Source organism: Athene noctua, chromosome 1 (genome assembly GCF_965140245.1).
Source record: "Athene noctua chromosome 1, bAthNoc1.hap1.1, whole genome shotgun sequence".
In the NCBI taxonomy this organism is placed as follows: Eukaryota; Metazoa; Chordata; class Aves; order Strigiformes; family Strigidae; genus Athene; species Athene noctua.
Genome location: NC_134037.1, coordinates 142708967 through 142728219, shown reverse-complemented (window position 1 = coordinate 142728219; position 19253 = coordinate 142708967). Strand labels below are relative to the sequence as shown.

General features: G+C 47.7%; 1 protein-coding gene across 4 annotated transcripts in view; it reads right to left on the bottom strand.

Annotated features, from left to right (window-relative positions):
* Window positions 1-5032, bottom strand: part of BBX (BBX high mobility group box domain containing) — a 148048-nt gene extending 143016 nt beyond the window's left edge. For all 4 annotated transcript variants that reach the window (XM_074898697.1, XM_074898717.1, XM_074898707.1 and 1 more), the window contains exons 1-2: window positions 4904-5032; window positions 3285-3357 (exon numbers count right to left, since the gene is read on the bottom strand). The gene's annotated coding sequence lies outside the window, so the exon portion shown is untranslated. The remainder of the gene's footprint in view (window positions 1-3284; window positions 3358-4903) is intronic.
* Between the last annotated feature and the right edge of the window lie 14221 nt (window positions 5033-19253).

Genomic DNA, 19253 nt, shown 5'->3' with positions numbered 1-19253 from the left:
GTACCGCTGACTCCAGCGGCAGCTGCAGCGGGCCACCCCTTTGGCAGGGCACTGGAAGTTTTGGGTCCAAAAATTTGGAAAGTGGCCCCTGGTTTTGACTACCTCACTTGCCAGAGCTCACAGAGACAGCCTGTGGCACACTCAGAAATTGAAATGAGAGTGTCATTTCAGGTCCAACTGTAACCTATAGCACCTTCCTTCACAAAGGAGCCACCTTCAAATAAACAGGGAGGCCTGAACACTGCACATGCCACATACCATCGAAAGAGAGGCCGTGTTTCACCTCCTAGCTGCCCAGATTTCACTGCAGGGTGCACTTACAGCTTTCACATAACAGCAGAGCCTTGCACACCGCAGGTCTCGTCTACCTCATCTGCACCTTCCCCGCTGCTATGCGCAGTGGAAGAGTAACTCTCCCCAGCTCGCTTGGTCAAAACTTCCTTTTTTCATACCACTCTGCTATGCCAGAAGACTGCCCTGCCTATGCCATATTGACTGAGCTTCAAATACACCGCGTACCCTCAGTCTGCAGACCACGAGCAGCAGCAACCTGGAATAACTTTAAGCTCTGAATGCGAGCAATTGTATCAGTGAATTTAACACAATTTGTCATCTGCTTAAAGATATTCACATGCTTACAGGATTGCAAGCTATGTAACAACTAATTTATGAACAACGTGTATTACGATCATTTTGGATGAAAAGGGAAAATGTTAGTTATAAAATAACTGCATGATTACCTCTGATATTTTATGTGGAAAACTGACATTTAGTATCTTTAATTATTCACACAACAGCTATGAAAGAGAAAGGTTTTCTTCCTTGAATGGAAAAATAAACATGGACAAATTCCTCTCACCATCACTCCTACACTCCTTTCCTAAATAAACCTCCTGCTGAAACCAGTGTAAGTTTTGCAGGCGACAGGTTTATGGCAAGCAGCCCCCCAAAACCTCAAAAGCGTTGAGGGAAAGCTTCTTAAATATTTTGAGTTTTTCTCAACACAGAAACCAGTTACGTTTCTGCTAAATTGTGTGTCTGCTTGAAATGGTTTATCGGCTTGGTGTGCCATGAGGGACTGTAGGATGTAACAAACTTTTGAGACAACTGGCCGATTTCTGAAGCATTCATAAGGTCCCTTGCAAAGCAGCTCACCGCCTTTTAGGCTGTGAACTTCAGCACTGCACTTGTTAACCAGGACTTGTTAATCAAGACCAGAACCCAGGTGTCTCTCTTGTACGTCTGACTGAATTACTAAACTCCATTCATGAACAGTTACTTTACTGAGAACTATATAATAAAAGAAATCTTTGCTTTTACCAAAATAAAAGCTCTCTAAAGTAAATGGAAGTTTCTAGTCATGGACAAATCTAATGAAATCTCTATTCTCCCCTTAACTAGGCATGTTATTTTTATTACCTTTCTTAAGGTAAGAAGATACTTATTTCTCCTCTTCCTCTAAAGCTTCTAATATGCCTTTTTCTTCAAAAAGATACCCTACCCTTCTTTTCTTTGTAATTTGTTCACACCAGTTCAACATCAGGTAAACCCTACATTTAGCACTATGCACAAAATCGAGATCCACTGCTGTTGAAGTTGTGGACAGATTACAACCACTGCTTCATTTCTAGGATCAAAATTCCATGCATCCAAAAGACTTCATTCCATAAAATTAAAACCAGACAGTGATAGAAGATAGTATATGAAGCAAGGTCCCCGAGCTATTCTTGTTCAGTACGCTTAACTATTGCTCCAAATAAAGAAAAAGTCCTTGGCACTTAACGCACTCTAATCTGACTCTTACCTGAGAACACAGAAAACTAAGTTCAGAAATCAGCACATTTGTATTCAACTCTGCACAACAGTTTGAAGCCTATCTGCCAGTTTTTGAATTTCCCAATGCATTTTTACTTTGTAAAAATTGTTGCACCAATTACTCTACACAGAACATGATCCTTGTCAGTAATGCTGTAAAACTGAAAGAATATTCTCCTATGCAACTAGTCCGTCAAAGAACTTCAGTAATGTAATTTGGTGTTTATACTCTCAGACCTACACATACCATCTTCCCTGCCCACAAAATCTGAAAAACTGAAATTTGGGTATAATTCCACAGGAACTGGAGAACAGGTAGAATCCTCCCTTCAAGCTATCTCCCTACAGTGGTTATTCCTGCCTTAAGACTAGTTTTGTGGTCATAGTATCACACCAGAACAGCTGCTCCCAACAGCCCCCTTCGAGTCAGCGTGTTTGGGACCATCACTTATCCTATGTCTGCTATACACTGCCTGGAAAAGGTCAAGAGTATGTTATTAATCATTCGCATTTATGAGTACTAAGCTTACCCCAAATACATGTCTTGTCTTGTTTTTAATTATGTACACAATAGTACAATAAAAAAAAATTACCTCCCACTTCCCCATTTTGGGCCAAATACAGTTCAGTGCCACCACAGGCAACTGTATGACAAGTGCTCCAAGTGCCACTCATTTTATGTCATCTATGAATGTGACCCCACAAATTTACATCATCTTTAAACTACCACTTCTACTTCAGCTTAAAAGATGTCAAACCCATCAAAAGGCATCAAAAACTTTACCCAGCATACAGATAAAGAAAAAAAGGTTGTGTACCTGAAAGCTTAGGAATACTAATAAATTAGTCATTTAGATTCATCTTTCAAATTGATAGGTACCTGCATTAATCAATGCCAAAAGAAAAAAACAGTACCACAGAAAGAGTATGGCTGCGATTCTAATTAGCTTAGTTCACGTGTTAAAATTGAACCAACTCCTGTTGCAGTAATATACAGTTCTGCTAAATTTCTCACTGATGCTTGGCCTCCAGAGATTTCTAACCACCCATTCTGTTTATATTTTCGTATTGTTCCTACCACTGAATATTAAAAGGACTTTACATTCTCATTAAGTTTTCGACCTGTGTGTTGCACTTTGCATATTCTAACATTACTTTGGTTTAAAACTTTTGTCTGAAGTCAACCAGCTGATTATCCTTACAAGACAAGGTTTAAGAAAAAACAAGAAAAAAAAAAGAAGTGGAGAGATATCTGAATATGCCCAACCTTTTAATTCTCAGGTTATTCAGACCCACCCCTACATACAAATTTTGTAATCTAGCAGTTGCTATGAGCACGTAGAGAAGACATGCTTTGAGGCACTAAATCCTGAACAAGCATCTTCCATGTAAAAAGTGGCAGCGCAAGGACCTCTACCTTATCAAGAAAAAATGAGTTCTTTTTCCGTGTGTACAGTTTACATACTTACCCAGGAAGGCAAATGGAAATTACAGACAGACGAAGACGAAGCTGTCTCAAAGCCTTTGTCATGTGATAGTGACCTATAAAGTATCAAATAAAGGCACATCATGAGCACACCATGATTTTACAATGTTGCAACTCACCACAAGGCCAACAAGAGGAAAGATCCCAAAACTTGAAACTTGCTTCCTCCTCTCCCCCCACCCAGATAAGTTGTCTTTAAAAGCAGATGACAGTCGTGGGAAACCTTAAGGAGCAAACAAAAGATGCACCGTGTCTTTAAAGGGCATCAGGACTGGGCAAACGGAGCAAATCATCTGAGCGTGCATCAGCAGGGTGGGTTATTTTCCCTCTGTGTCTCTCGTACACAGGGATGTACGTTTATGCGCACACAGACACAGATACGTACACACAGGGATGCATCACGTAATTATTTACACGCACACCCAGATAAACACGCACGTATTATCAAAATAAAAGGCAGAAAGTTGACCACCATCTGCAAGGAGGCATCCATAACAATAACCCCCGGGAACTTGCACAAGTGAGCGATCAATCCTCGCGCGTGGATAAGCCAAACAACGCCAAATTAACAAGAATAAGCCGCCAGACTGCAGGTACGAGATCCACCCGGGGAGACAGGGAGACAGGCAGGCAGGCAGAGGGACGGCCGGCCGGCTGCAAGGCTGTACCACAGTTTCAGGTAATGCCCGTTCCCCCTCGGGCCGAGCCCCGCCGAGCCGCCCGGCGTCCTGCGCCCGCCCAGCCGGCCCCGCCGCCGCCACCGCAGCCCGCGGGGAGAGCGGCGAGACCCCCGGCCGCCGCGGGGGGAGCGCCGCTTCCAGCCGCCGCCCGCCCCCGCCCGTGCAAAGTGTAGGGCCACCGGAATCCGGGCTCCGGGGTGGGGTGGAAAGAAAAGGTATTAAATATGGAGAAAGACCGCCACGACCCAGGGTTTTCCCGTCTCCCCCCCGTGTCGCGGCCCACCCCCCCCCCCCCCCGGTCACCATCAAGTTTGCATCTTAGTTACAAAATGTCGATCTTGGAGGCTGACAAGACACAGGGAGAGGGGGAGAGAAAGAGAGAGAGTGTGAGTGAGTGAGAGAGAGAGAGAGAGAGAGAGAGAAGAGAGAGTCCATCTTGCTTTGAGGGGGGAGGAGAGGAGCAATAATGCAGCGCATAAATCTCACCCTCCCGGGGGAAAAGTCTGCACAACACCTTTGGGGGCGGGCGGGCGAGCAGGGAAGGGGCGGCGGCGCGGGAAGGGGGCGCGGGGGGCTCCCCGGCCCTCCCAGCTGCCCTCCCCGGCGGGATCTGGCGAGGCAGGCTGGCAGCAAACACCTCCCTGCTGCTCCCCTCCTCCTCCCCGCGGGCCCGGGCGATGATCCCGCTGCTGCCGCCGCCGCTGCCACCGGGGAGGAGGAGGTGCCGCCGCCGCCGCCGTGAGAGCCACATGGAGACCGGCACCCCGCTCTTGCCCCGGCGGCCGGGCCGGGCCCCTCCGCCGCCCCGCCGGGCTGCGGGACTTGGACGTGTCACCAGCAGGACGGGCAATGGTTTCGGCGCCCCAGGCCCGAGTGACCACCGCCGGCCTGGCGGCGCCCCGGCCTCCCCGCGCACACTCACCTCCGGAAAAAAACTTTTAACCGCGGGCCTCCCCCGGAAAAAGTGGCGAATCCGCGAATCCGCCCCGCACACGGTTACGGCCCCGCAGCCCCCCGGCTCGGCTGGCGGCGAGCGGGGGAGACCCGGGCACGGTCCTTCCCCGCCCCGGCGGGGAGGGAGGGAGGGAGGGAGGGAGAGAGGGAGGAGGCAGGCAGGCAGGCAGGCAGGCAGGGAGGGAGGGGGCGGGCAGCCGCCTGCCGGTGCCTCTCGCCCCGCCGCCGTACATGTCGCCTCGGCGGCTCTCGCATCGCTTCGTTTTACCTTCCTCATTCAGCGGCGGCGGGCTGCCACCGATATTTCTAACGCAAACCTGCTGCCGTGCGGCGCCCGGGATTAACGCGATTGCCTCCCTTCCCCTGCCTCCAACCCTTCCTTCCCCGTCCTCCTCCTCCTCCTCCTCGCGAACCTACACTGGATCGGCTCTCCTCACAGCCATGCAAGTTTCATACATTGCAAATAAACCCGAGAGGAGGAAGAGCGAAGCGGCTGGCGGGGGGGGGGGGGGGGGGGGGGGGAGGAGGAGGAGGAGGAGGAGGAGGAGGAGGGCTGCTTTCTGTAATTTACCAGCGACCCGATCTCGCAGCAGCAAATAACAGCCGAGCACCCATCCGGCTCCCGGCGGCGGAGAGAGCCCCCCCCGAGGCGGCCGCCCCCTCCGCGGGGCGCCCCTCGCCAAGTTTTCTGTCATCGCGACCACCCAATGTCACAACTTACCTTCAGAAATAGGACTTCGCGCGGCCGAGGCCTGCCGCCGCCTCCCCCCCCCCCACGCCCCGGCCCCCGCCCGCCTCCCTTTCTCCCTCTCCACCTTAAACTTATTGACACAACATAATCCCACATCCACGCGAAACTCCGGCAGGGCCGTTCGCCCCCGCCCCCCGCTGCCCACCGGGGCCGCCGCCGCCGCCGCCCCGGGTGCATCGCCGATGACTACCGGAAAACGCACAGCCCAACTCTCCGGCCGAGCCCGGCCGCTGTTGTTGTCGGGGTCGGCGCTTGGTTTTTCCTCCCGCCCTCCCCCCCGCCCCGTGCGGCCGCCGGATCGGCTCCCTCGCCTCCCCTCCCCGGGGTTCATATACTCCCCCCCCCCCTTTCTCCCGGCGGCGGCGCCGAGCCCCCCCCCGCAGGCCGGCGGCAGCCGATACCGATCCGCGCACTCTCCCCTGCGCCTCGCCTCGCCGCCCCTCGGGATGAAGTTTCGTTTCTGCATGCCGCGATTTCCCTGTCAAGTCCCCCCGGAGGCACACACCGAGCGGCGGCCGATGGCTATCCCTCCTCCTCCTCGCCCTCCTTCCCCTTCCTCCGCCGCGGCCGCCGCTGCTCTCGCCTCTCTCTCTGTGGCGGCGAGAGGTGCCTGGTTTCAAACGCAGCCTGGCACTGGCTGGCCTACCCCTGCCGCCTTCTTCTTCGGGTTTGTTGTTTGCCTTTTTTTTTTTTTTAAATGCACTGCGCTGTATCGCAATTCACCTCGCCCCCCGCCCCCGCCCCGGTCGAGCACCCCCGGTCGCCGCTGCCCTCCCGGCTGGGCAGAGGGCTGGTGGCACCGACCCACCCGTCCTCCCCTGCCCAAACTTTCAAACGCAGGCAAGGCTGGCGAGACGGAGGAAAAGTGACTGCGAGCCGCCGCACCCGCCGCCGCGCCGGGCAGGGGAAGCTCCGCGCCTCCCTCCCGGCCGACGACGCCTCGGGGAGGTGTGGAGGCCCGGGGCGGGGAGGGGGTGTAGGGGGGGTTCTGCCCCGCCGTTGGGGCGCGGAGGGGACAGTGTGGGGCGAGGGCAGCCCCCTGCCCGCCCGCCGCTGCCTGCGGAGGGGCGGCGGGCAGCGCGCACTCACCTCGGCGGGGCCGGCCGGCGGGCGGGCGGGCAGCGCGCGCCGCTGGGCCGGAGCGAGACGCGGCGCGCGGCGGCGGAGCCCCTCCGCCTCGGCGCCCGCGGAACGCGGCTCCACACAGAGCCATGCAACCCGGGCAGCGCCACAACACTTCCCCGGGATATAAGGCGGCCCGCCATTGGCCGGCGCGCTGAGGGACGGGCTCGGCAGCCATTCAGCGGCGCCGTTACACCCGCGGCCCGCGAGGGAGCCGCCGGCGCACACACTCCCCGCACACACTCACACAAAGATCGCCGCTCCGCTCCGCTCCGCTCCGCGCGGGGGTTCGAGGAGCCGCCGGCGGCGGCGGCGGAGCGGGGCAGGTAGCAGGGGGGACCCCGGCCGCTCGGCGCCCAGGGGAGCGCGGAGCCGTACCGGCCGCGGCGCCGGCAGCCGCTGTCCATTGGCCGCCCGGGCAGGGCTGCGAGAGTAAACTACGTCTGCCCCGGGCAGCGCCGCGGGGTAACGGCGGCGGGATGCGGGCGGCGGGCACGGCCCGGCCCGCTCCGGCCCCGCTCGGCGCCGGCCGCCCCCCGCGCAGCCCCCCCGGTAACTTACTCCGCCGAGTTGGGCGGGCTTCATTCAGAGGCCAAGCCGCGGCGAGCGGAGAAGTTGAGGGCGGCAGCAGCGCATCCGCACAGCCCCTGCTCGGGGAGTAAACACGGGAAGCCGGCCCCGCCGCCCGGGGGGGAGCCGGGCCGGCGGGCCCAGGCCGGCGGTCGCCCCCTGACCTGGCGAGAGGCTTCCGGGCGGCGGGGATGCGGCGGAGCACCGGGTGGTGCCCGCTGCCTCGGTGATCCTCGCCCGAGCGTGGCGGAGAGGCCCTCAGCAGCGCGGCGGCCTCGCACCCGCCTTCCACGGAGACGGCGGGCGCTCGTCTGGCAGTACTAGCGGAGGGTAACGCCGGCGGCCGCCCCACGCCCCGTGTCCCGCCCGGTGCCCCGCGTACGGTACCGGCCGCGTGGATGTGAAATTCATCAGAGAATTGGTGCGAGTCGCGGGCTGACACGGACAAAGCGACAGCGTGAGGCCAGCAGCTTTCGGGTGACTGCGTGGCGATTGTGCTGACGGGTGTCAGAAAAGCCCTGCGGAAATGTAGTCTAACTTTTTTGGAAGGGCTCCTTTCTCCGGCAGGAACCAAACTGGAGCGTGAAAGCGTACCGTGTACGCCGGCCCACCGTATTAATGTTCGCTGGGGTTTGAGAGTAGGCAATGTCAGCCCTTTATGTTCTTTAAGGAGAAAACACATGGCATTCTTACCCTTATGAAGCGGTAGTTTTTGTGCAGCACTGTCTCCAGGTGCGACTCTGACTTCCAGTCTGCAATCAGCATGTTAAAAAAAAAAAAAAAAAAAAAGGATGTCAGAAATAATAACAGTTATTATAACAGTGGAAACTGAAGTGCGCTCGTTTTTTCCGATAAAAGAGCAATGCTTGTTCTTCACCATGCTGTTATGTACCCAACACTCCAAGGATGCTGCAGAGTTTATTCCAAACGTTCACTGTCCTGAGCTTTTTACCATGGTGGTACTCTCGATTTCAGCATCTTCCCATTGATTGCCTACTCTTCTTTCATTCCCTCCCACCCCACCCCCCATTTTTCTTTATGTCAGAATTATGGTAGATAACTCTGGAATAATATTTCTTAGTTCTGAATGAAATGGTGGGGTAAAGTACAAGCTGATTTTAGAAAGTTATATTGTATCCCTGTTTCTGAGAAGTCATTTTCAATTAGCCTGCATGGTTTTTTGTTAAGATGTGAGAACAGTACTCTAAAGGCCCCACCATCTTTCTTGATGTAAGCAGGGGTCGGTGAGTCAGTGACCATCCATCCGCTGGAAGTTAGGTGCATGTCAGGTGTCACAGCTTGGGACACTGGCAAGTGAAGGCACACAGATTTCATTAGTCACATATGAAAAGGCTGGCCTAATTTTTAGGCAGAGCTTCCTCCTATCGTTTCTAGATCGTCAAGTGTTTTGCAGTTGTAGGTAAGCAGCATCTTTTCAGCACGCATAAGCAGTTGCCAGTAGCAGTAAGAGGCCTAAACCAGATACTTAAAACCTACATGGTATACTTTCTTACTGTCAGTGCCTTGTTTCTTGGATTCTTTTACCCATATTAATAATAGTACACCACAGAGCCTCTCATACCTCTTGATTGCTAAAATCCTGCCAAAGTAAGTAATTACTGAGCAATGTAAGTGATATAGATGCTTGATAATATACATGAAGTTCATTTTAAAGGATGCTTCATTTTGCTGTTAACAGGACTCTCTATTGATGCCTTTACCGGCCATTTCAGAAAAGAGGTCACGATAGGGACACCTTGCATGTAATGTAGTTGTTTACAGCTGTAGGAAATGAATGTATAGTGCTACTAAGTAGAAATCACATTTTGTGTCCACTTTGTACAGTTACAAATGGCTTCATGAGTTGCAAGGCAGCCACCCATTAGGCCCGTAGAAGTATTCTGTCACCCTTTAAGAGAAATGAGTAGGCTAAGGTATGGTCAGAAAATAAAATGCTTAAGTTTCTACTGGCTTTGATTTATTGTGTCCATAGTGAAAGAGAGGACTGTATTTTCTTGGGCTATCAGTACAGGACCTTCTGCAAACAAGAGGTCACAAGGGGGAAGAGGGAGAGAATAGTAAATATTTCTGGGTTTCCGTTTCTCTAGATATGATTTTAATCTCTTTGCTTGCCCACTTGGAGGTATTTCTGGCTTTAGTTGGTCACTGTTACCAAGAGTTAACAAGGTGCTGACCAGAGCCTGTGAGGAATTTTTTGAGGGACAGCGAGTGCTGAAATTTTAAAAATTGTTTGCTGATTATTAATTGTTTTAAAACCCTGCACAAGTTGCATTTCCAGATTTTTCTGCAGAAGCTTTTATCGTCAGATGGCCCTTTTCTGTCACTTCTGTGTGACTGGTATTAATTTTTAAAAGAATTATGCCTCGACCCTACCTTGTGGACTGTTCACATGTACTCCTGTGTACAGCCGGCACTCTGCTGGAGTCGACGCAGCTCAGCACAGATAAAGCAGTTTGCTCAGATGCATGCGTAGCAGGATTTGGGGCTTCGAAGTTGCACGTTTGCGGCATTTGTTTGAGTTCATCTGGGTTTGCCTGTTTTGCGCTCAACTGACGGTTGAGTATGTCCCTCCCAGCCATGTGTCCCCTCTGAATTAATCCACGGCACAACATAAAACGCCTAAGTAGCCACGTGTCTATGCTCTGTCAAAAGGGACAAAAATACTTCTCTTCGTGTTGTTATTTAATAGTAACAGGAAGAATAATAGCGTTGATCTAAGTAATAGTAATCAGGATTTGTTCTGTTCCCTTCCTTTGGGGCCTGCCGTGGAGCTCACTAATGTGGGGGGGGGGGGGGCCGAGTTTGGTCCTCAATTACCATTTCTCTCCTGCTCCTGCCCAGGGCAGAAGCTACCTGCTGCCTGGGGAACCGAGCTGACCACTCGTAGCTCTTCCGGGCTGAGATAGACGCGTGCTTCCATGGCCATTTTAAATGTATTCAGATCATAAGAAGGAAGCTTGGAGAAGCCAGCTGCAGCCCGAGCCTGCAGGCCCTGGGTCCCTTTGAGCTGCTACCATGGCTGACTACAAGTGACGGTTGTCATGTGAGCAGGGAGGGAAGGCCATAAGGCAACTCTGGGAGCATATGCTTTATCTGCGTTAAGCTTTGCACACAGCCTGGGGAGAAGCATGGGGAAGAAAGGGTGAGGCAGATGCGGCCTTATGGAGTCTGTCCCACCTCGGTTGCTGTTTTTCCTGTGGCTTGTGCCCACCCACAGCCCATGGAATAGCGTGGCATCCTCCAGGTTAAAAAACACTGGAGCAGGACAATGCATTAGTGGGCCTATTTTCCTCCCCAATGCACTTGTATAACATGGTAACATTAATAGCAATTTATGTGCAGGCACTGAAGGGAGGAGGCATCTGAACTAAAGCTGCAGACTATCCACTTCGGAGTAGGAACAGAGCCACAGGATCAGTGCAGGGCAGCCATTCTTCAAGAACCACACTTTTGGGAAGTTATTGTTCCCACCTCAGCCCCTTTTAGGAACACTTTCAGTTTCTTGAGAACTCAACAGAAGTTTGTAGAAGTCAAAGAAAGCGCCAACTTTTTCTGGTGGTTTCTCTGTAGGAGGGCAGAGTTAAACTCTGTATTTCTTTGCTCCTATTCCTTACTCTATTTCACAACATTAAAATAATCAATATTTTCTTCTTTGTAATTCTGAGATGCTGCTTTTGAACGTTCTCTTTTTATAACTGTTCATCTAATTCCCACTGTCTCTATTAGCTCTTTTTCTTAGTTTTTTATGCCTCTTTTTACTAGCAGAGCAGTAACAACTGCAACCCTCTAACAGAACCAGTCACTAAGAGCATCAGATCCTACAAGCAACCTCTGGCCTAAGCTGCTAGCAGTTTCATTTGACAAGTGAGACAAGGGAGTAGGAAGGGGAACAGACAGATAAAATGACTTGCCAGGAGTCTCAGTATGGAAGCAGCAAAGTCAGGAATCAAATCTGGGCTTCTAATGTGCCGTGCATCGCTCTGTACATTTCTTTCTCTGCTGCTCTGAGATTTCTCTTTCATAGTGCCTCCCTTTTTCAGAGAAATATTACAACACCTTGAGGAGCTGTTTACCATTTTTTCCTGTTTCAGAAGAATCAAGTAATAGGTTAGCCAGAGCATCTAGATCCATTTCAGTCTATCACCTCTGTAAAAATCGCTTCTGATTCTGCAAGACTTTTAGGTATATGTTAAAATAATATATCGCTACTTAACATACTAGTGTGTGTGAAATATACAATGTCTGCAATAATGAAGCAATTGTCTGCTAAGCTTTAAACTCAGCAGATTTTCCTTGTCCTTACTGCATTACAAAAAATAGGTAAATCATTTCCGACCTGCTCACCTGAGGTTATGGAGCCCACTGATTTAGCCTAGCACAGACAAATCAGTTTCCATAGCCAGCGATGCACAGGAGAACAGTGAGTCTATCATTCACATCCAGGAATTCCTTCAGACTTACTGACAAAGCCCCCATTAAAAGCTGGCCAAAGGTTGAGCTTTCCCTCAACCCCACACTTTTGATTTTTACAGTTACTGCTTTAACTCTCATGTAAACTGCAATAATATTTAACTGCTTTAAGCATAAAATGTAATTGGAACTCATTTTTCAATCTTAGATTGTTTGGCCCTTATTACATTTTAGTGCTATCAAGTAACTCTCTCCCTCCTCCACCCAAGGGTCTCTTTTTCCTATCTCTGTTTCTGGTATTATTCAAACATTTACTTGCTTATTTGCTTGTTCTCCCTTTTCTGTAAATGTTCATGGTACTTTAAAGAAACTACAGTGCTGTTCTAGCGTCCCCCTCCAACCTCAAATATACCACCAGAGACTTCAGAGCTGCCTCACAAATATGTATTTACTTCTGTCTAGAAGAACAAGGACAGTCAAGGAGTAAAAAGTTTGTAGCCTGCTAACTCCACTGCTCAACAGAAGAGGATGTCATTTGGTCTGTCCTTGACAAGTGGCAAGTCCTTGCAGTGACTCAAGTGAAGGAGCAGCACCCATTAGGTCTGAGCATCAATTCTTAAGCTTGGTGAGCTTCCCAGATGCACGTCTCATTGCCCCACCACCATGCTTGTAGTTATGTCCATTTTGAGACCGCAGCACACTTCTTTGGCCGCACAACACTGCTACCATTTGTAAAGTAAACAAAACAAGTGACCATTTGACCCTAAATAACAAGAACGTGCATTAGTCACTGAACTACTCAAAGACATGGTATTTGACTCTTAACTTGTTATATCTAAGGAAACACAGAGCACTCGAGATTTAATATTAGTGATCTTATTCATCTCTGGAAGGGAGAGACTTCAAAGAGGCAGAGATCAGAATTTTATTCCTTCAGCTGATAATCATGTGGGGACACAGTGAAGGAGTCCTGGCAAAGAGCTGCTGGCAAAGAGGGAAGAAGCATCCAATCCAGTGGCACCCAGAGACAGGGGACTGCATCTAGCTTTCCCTTTTTGAGGAATTGCTTTTGGAATTAAAAATATCAGCTTTGAAATATGATGTAGGGTGGGGAACAAAACTGGATGGATCTTCAGGCATTCCAGAAAAAAAAAAAAAAAAAAAGAATTGATGTCTTTGACTAGTGCAACCCACTATAAATATTCTTGCAGGAGCAAGGCTGTGCACTGTTTCAGTGCATGCAGGTGAGAGAAAATTAAATCAGAACATTGCATTGTTTCTGTCCCACTGGGTCAAAATAGAGGAGAAGGTGAAACTTAAGAAGGGCACTTTTTCCTGCTCCTCCCTGCCCCAACATGAGAATCGGTGGTGGGCCAGCCTGTAAGAACTACCCCTTTTGAAAATACACAATGCGCCTTCCAGCATGCCCTCCTAATGTGGTTTTTCTCTGAAGTCGGCAGGTTCTTATGGCTTTCCTCAGTGCTGTAGCAAGGAAGATAAATACTCTATAAAGCAGGCATATTCCACACCAGAGTCTGTCTGCCAGCCTTGGTCCATTTAGCCCTCAGACACCCACGGTGGGTGTGCATTTCCCTTCCTTATTCTGTCTGTCCACAGTTCTAGCTGAAGCATTTGTTTGTGTTGAGATCTCTGCGTCACTAAAAGTTGCAGCCTTCCCCGGTTGTAATGATGTCTCTCCTTATAATGTTGTAAAAGGTGGAGTTGATCGCTATTTTAAGTCTTAACTTCACCAGCAAGAAATCACTTTGATAATACTGGGCAATTTTTTTCAAATGATTACTTTTGTCAATTGCTGGTTTGGGGAATTTATTTATGTATGTGGAGGGAAGGGGATGTGTGTAATTACCTGTATTTGCATGCAAAATTTTAATTTTGAAATGCTTTCTAAATCAAACATTTTCATGTTTCAATTAAAAAAAAAAAAAATCCTTAAAAATGCTCAAACCTGAAACACAGCATTTTTAGCGCACTTTCCTGGTTTTCAATGTCAATTTCTTTCAATGTAAGTTTTTGCAAAATAATCAATCCAGGTTAACACAAGTGATGTGTTGTCCTTTTTTTTTTTTTTTTTTTTAACTTCCAGCAATTTGAAAAAAACTGTGATTTGCATAGCCCTGTCTGCATTTTTTTCAAATGGAAGTTGTGGAAGGCATGCAGAGATCTACAGTGAGATTTATGGTCTGTGATGAACTGGGTGTTCATACAGAAACCTTAAATCTGTGACTCTGTTGAAGTCCTACTGAGAAGAACTCAAGTCGTGCGTGCTCAGCAGTGCTCAGCTTAAGTTAATAATTATTTCCCCTTCATTCTTCAATTTCCAGGCTGACTGGTTGCTCCCACTCCACTTTTCCTGCACATACAAAAACCTTATTTTGAAGAGTACTAGAGCGCCTTATGTCCAAACCTAGATCCCAGGCAAAGGGAGATTTCTATACTCATCTACTGACTTTGAGGGAACTGCTCATGCATGTAAGTTTAAGCCTGTGCGTGGTCTTGGTTCTTCCAAGAAGGCCTGCCTAGAAACAAGTGACTATGGCTTCAAAGGGCTGTCACTTCTCCGTCTTCCTTGTGAAGCTGGAGCTTTGTGTTGAGATGCATTTCTTGCTCCAGACTTTACAGTCAGTGAGTGAAATCCTGACAGCATGAAAAGCAGTGACACAGCTCCTGTTGACTACAGTGGGATATTCTCCTGCTAGCATCAGTTTGTAAGTACTTGTCAGGATCTTTTATTTTGCAATACAGATGGCAACAGCTAGACTGAAGACTGAGTCTGAGTTTTCTCAGTCAGCCAGTGCTGCAACCCAAATTTTTGTTACTGGAAAGAATTGAGGATTGGTATAACCACATTTGTTTGTATAGCTTTTAAGTTTATGATTATTTTTAATTATTTATTTTCATTGTGCTTCTGAGTGGGTATGTGAAGTACCGAAAGCCAAACAAAAATTGCCCCTCACTGGCACATCTGCATCAAAGCCAGTCTCCACATACTTTAGTAACAATAAAATACTCCTGTTATTCATACTTTTGGGGTGCAAAGCCATTTTTGTTTGAGGATGACATATTGTGTATGATGTTTGTTAACGGGGATGGAGCTAATGTTTCCTTTGGGACAAAGCCATCATATCAGTGCTGATTGAAAACTCATTACAAGGTGGGGTAATGGCACTGGGCGCCAAGCAGGGAGGCACGTGGAGGTTCACACACCAGCACATCAGCTCTAGAGCAGGGAAAGCCACTGCACTCACTCAACACCTCTTCTCTGCCTGCTGCTGCACCAGGGGCCCGTTGGATTAAATATGAGTTATAAAAGCAGATGAGGAAGCAGACAAATTAACCTGGGCCCTCACCCTCCATGCGTATGAAGACAGCAGAATGTTGCCCTAAGGATTCTGGGGAAAATCTGGCAGAATCCCTGGTGGAAAAATGGATATATTAAGTATCTCAAGCAGCTGAAGTGACAGGAAGCGGTAATATCTCTGCATGATAATAGTAACAACAGTGTGCACGTGTACGTACTGGGCTTTCTACAGAAAATCACTGACACTGAGGGCTTGTAACAACCTTTCAGAGGGATTTGGCATTAGCTTTAGCAGGCTATGAGGGAACCTAAAGGTCTCAACAAGCTGTTGCAGGCTTGAATCACTGAAAAGATTGAAGAGGAATGTGCAGCTTTACCTCAGCTGCCTTCTGGTTCAGTAGCAACTAAGGTTCAGGACCAGAGTCCAGTCCTTTATCCATTCTTTTGCCCATGATGCTTACATGTAGGTTACTGTACTGCCTCCAAACTGTGGGTGTTGTATGTTCATCTCATTTCTAAATGGTAAGAGAGTAGGTAGAAAACGGAGGCACAAAGAGGAACAATGGCTCTTTCCAAGCTACAGTGGGAAATGGCCAAACAAGAGATTAAACTGAGTTTTCTCCAGCCTGAAGTTATAGACATCCACCCAGAAACATCCCTATGCCTATGGGCACCCTGTGAACCGGCTCAGGGATTCCCCAAAGGCAGTCATCACAACTGAATTTTTAATGTTCATATGGCTTTCCATTGTCTGGCCTGTTCTCACTGTTGTCATACACCTGAGTCTGTGCTCAGACTGGCATTCAGTCCTGTATGTTCACAGTCTTATGGTTCAGTCCTGCAGCTGTGCAACTCCTCGGTCAGCTGCAAGCAGTAGCAAGCCCTGGTCAAAGTTATTGGGGAGGATCACATTTGTGTCAGCATGGGGTGGTTCTCAAAGCTCTGCTGTTCTGATGGGACTGGTATAATTCAGAGGTCAGCATCTTTGCATCCACACATGCAGGTGTGACAGGTGTACATGGATGACTGGAGGAGAAGCTGTGACCGTGCACCCTCTTCTGTTTCCTTTCCTTACCACAGAGTGTTAACTGATTTGGGAAGTGTTATTTCCTTAAGGACAAATCCTCCTAGTCTTTCACATTATAGTTGACAGGAACTCTTTCACCTTCCAATTTCAAACGGATACGTTTCATTAGAAATTTGTCATATTTCTTGTGCAACATACACCAAGCAGAACACGTATCTTCATTGAATTGTTTGAATTTGCTATCAAAATTTTTAAAAATATTTAAGTGGAAATGACATTTCCCCATGAACATTCTCATACAAACAAACAAACAAGCAAGCAAACAATCAAAACCCAAATAAAACCCAACCAGCTTCCTGGCAAGAGGAAAATTGTATGGGTAAAAATACCTGCTTGCTTGATTCCACATGCAGCTCTCCTTTTCAGGGAATGGAAATGCTTCATTGTGGAAGCCTCTAACTGCATACAGGCAGAACCTGATTATGTGAGGCTAGATTGTGGAGCTGTAATACATGCTGGCAAGCACTTTCCCAGCAGGTACAGTGACCTAAGTAAATGCCCACCAACACGAATAAGGTCTTGACAGTTCCACTGCCTGTTGATATACTTATAGGGTGAATACTGGACTGAGCTTCATTATTCACACAAGTTTGCAAGCAGAAACAGCTAAATACATGGAAACAGGGTAAACATGCAAGACTGAATACAGGTTACTGCCAGGGATGAGTTCACTTACACAAAATGTACATTCACCCAGTATGTTTGTGAGGTTTGTCCCATGTGTGCAGGGATGAACATGCACACAATACAGCAGTTTTTCCTAAATTATTGCATATATCCCTATGGATTTGAACATGTAATTGGTGAGCCCATTTCTAGAATGTTTCATCCTGTTTCTGAAATGGGGCAGGGAAAACAAATTAAAGACACCATTGAGATTCACAAATGTGAAATGTAGACTGAAATTATTGGCTACCAATTTTGATTGGAAAAACATTACTGGGAGCTGGGACAAGGATCACTTTAGCTATCTGCTAGTTCAGTAATTCGAGATGTCTTACAATAATGAATTCTCAGAGTGAGTATTCCCAATCCAAATGAACTAGCAGCAATGGCCTCAAAATGGTGCTAGATGGAAGAGCCTCGTTTCACAGGTGCCTGACTGAGCTGCTTTGAAGCATGTCAGTGTCTCTGAATCATTCAATGGTTAGACACAGCATGTGTCTGGGAGGCTATGAACTTGCATGTCTCATACTAGGAGAATACCTAGAGAATAAGCACCTCTCCTTCACTGTTCAAGTCAGGTCTAATCTATCTGTAGTCCTACAGGAAGGTATCTTCTAGGAAAATGAGAGCACAAGGATGCCACCATATATCGAAACTCTGTTATTGAAGTAGTTGGTTCTATGCTAGGGTTTTTTTGTATTTTTAATTTTGTCAGAGTTGTCTCTGTATTAACTTGGTTTGATTTCTGATAATAAACATTTCTTCCCAAGGGAAAACCTCTTGCTGACTGTTTCTGCATTGTGTTTTCTGCTGAGTTGTTCCATCACTGTAGTAAAGGCTGGAATGCCCCTTGTCTTCCAAGACACATTCAAGTGAGAATATGGGGCACGTTCTGTTTAATGTATTTTCTCCAGCACCTTGCTTCTCTTTCAATCTTTTCTCTGCATTGGTTTTTCACTCTATTTGCACTAGGGTGTGTATTACCCGCATTGTTTTTTCCACTAGATTATTTTATTGCCTTTCTTATTTCAGAATATCTCCTCATGCTGAACACAACTTCAGTAGCACTTTTAACCACGGAAAAATGTGTTTGTTCACACCTATGCTCCTTTATGGTTTAGGGCCAGTAATAGATTTAGAATCCTTCCTCAAGAGTAAGTTTTATGTAATCAGCTGTAGTGGTTTAATGAAAGGGCCCAAATACTTTTAGGCATTTTCCTGTTACCGTGAATAATAATGCACTTTCTCCAAGGGTATTATTTGCTTTTGTCTAATCTGCAACACCAAGAAAATTTTGTGGTTGCTACCTTCCCTGTTAAGACTGTTCAGCATTTTCCCAAGAAAAGACCCAGCTGGTGAAATCTTGGTGCTGTTTTTGTTAGAATACTAACCATTATTTAAAATATTGTTTGACATCTTCTCTTCTCCCGGTTTGCTTAGATCTTTTATAGCGACACTGAAGTAAGTCCAGGGTATGATTCTGTCACGTTGTCATTCCCGCACGGAGGTCTGTAGGGGTAGCCTCCTTTCTCGTGGCAGTAACTGAGTACATATGTTGCCACTGGAACTCATTGCTTTTTTTTGCAAAACTTCTGTGTTCTTGGAGAAATTTTGTTGGTAGCTAGCTAGTCAGTTTTCACTCTGAAGAGGTGTTTGCGCATGTGTATGTGTGAAACGAAGAGTGGAATAATATCCTACAAAATTCAAAGATTTCAGTTTGGCAATTGTCCTAGTCCCTTTGGGACTCTTTTGTGTATGGAGAAGTAGTATTTTAGCATAATAATAAGATAAAGGTCAAATTTTTCAGGTGAATTAACTTTTAGAAGCCCTTTTTTTCTCAATATCTGTGGATGCAGACATAATATAACAAGGATGCTAGCACAGACTGTTTCAGCATTTACCCTTTCCCAGCACATGGTGCTTGATAATAGCATCCTGTTGATCTTTGTCCTCTGTATTAAGCTCGGTGAAAGGCTGTTAGGAAACAGTTGTGGTGATGGGGACTGATGAAGCCATAGGATGCTGCTGTACCTTCTTTTCAACCAGAGATTTTATGGAAGTGTGAAAGGGTTATTTCTTATCTCTGACTAAATCCAAGGTTTCATTCCCCGGCACCATCAGCTAACACTTTTCTTTAGTATAATGCATACATGCCTTTACAAATATTTTAAAAACATTCATCCATCATGTGTTGTAAGAGAAAACTAACCCTTAAGAAGCAGAGTTCCTTGCTTATTCTCCAAGGGTGGAATTCAATTATGCAGAGGAACAAAACAAGGTTTATGTACCATCCAAGTCCCTCATAGTCCTATTTGTGCTGACTCTTTACACACGGGTAAACTCTACCACAAAGAAACAATTTCTGGGTGATG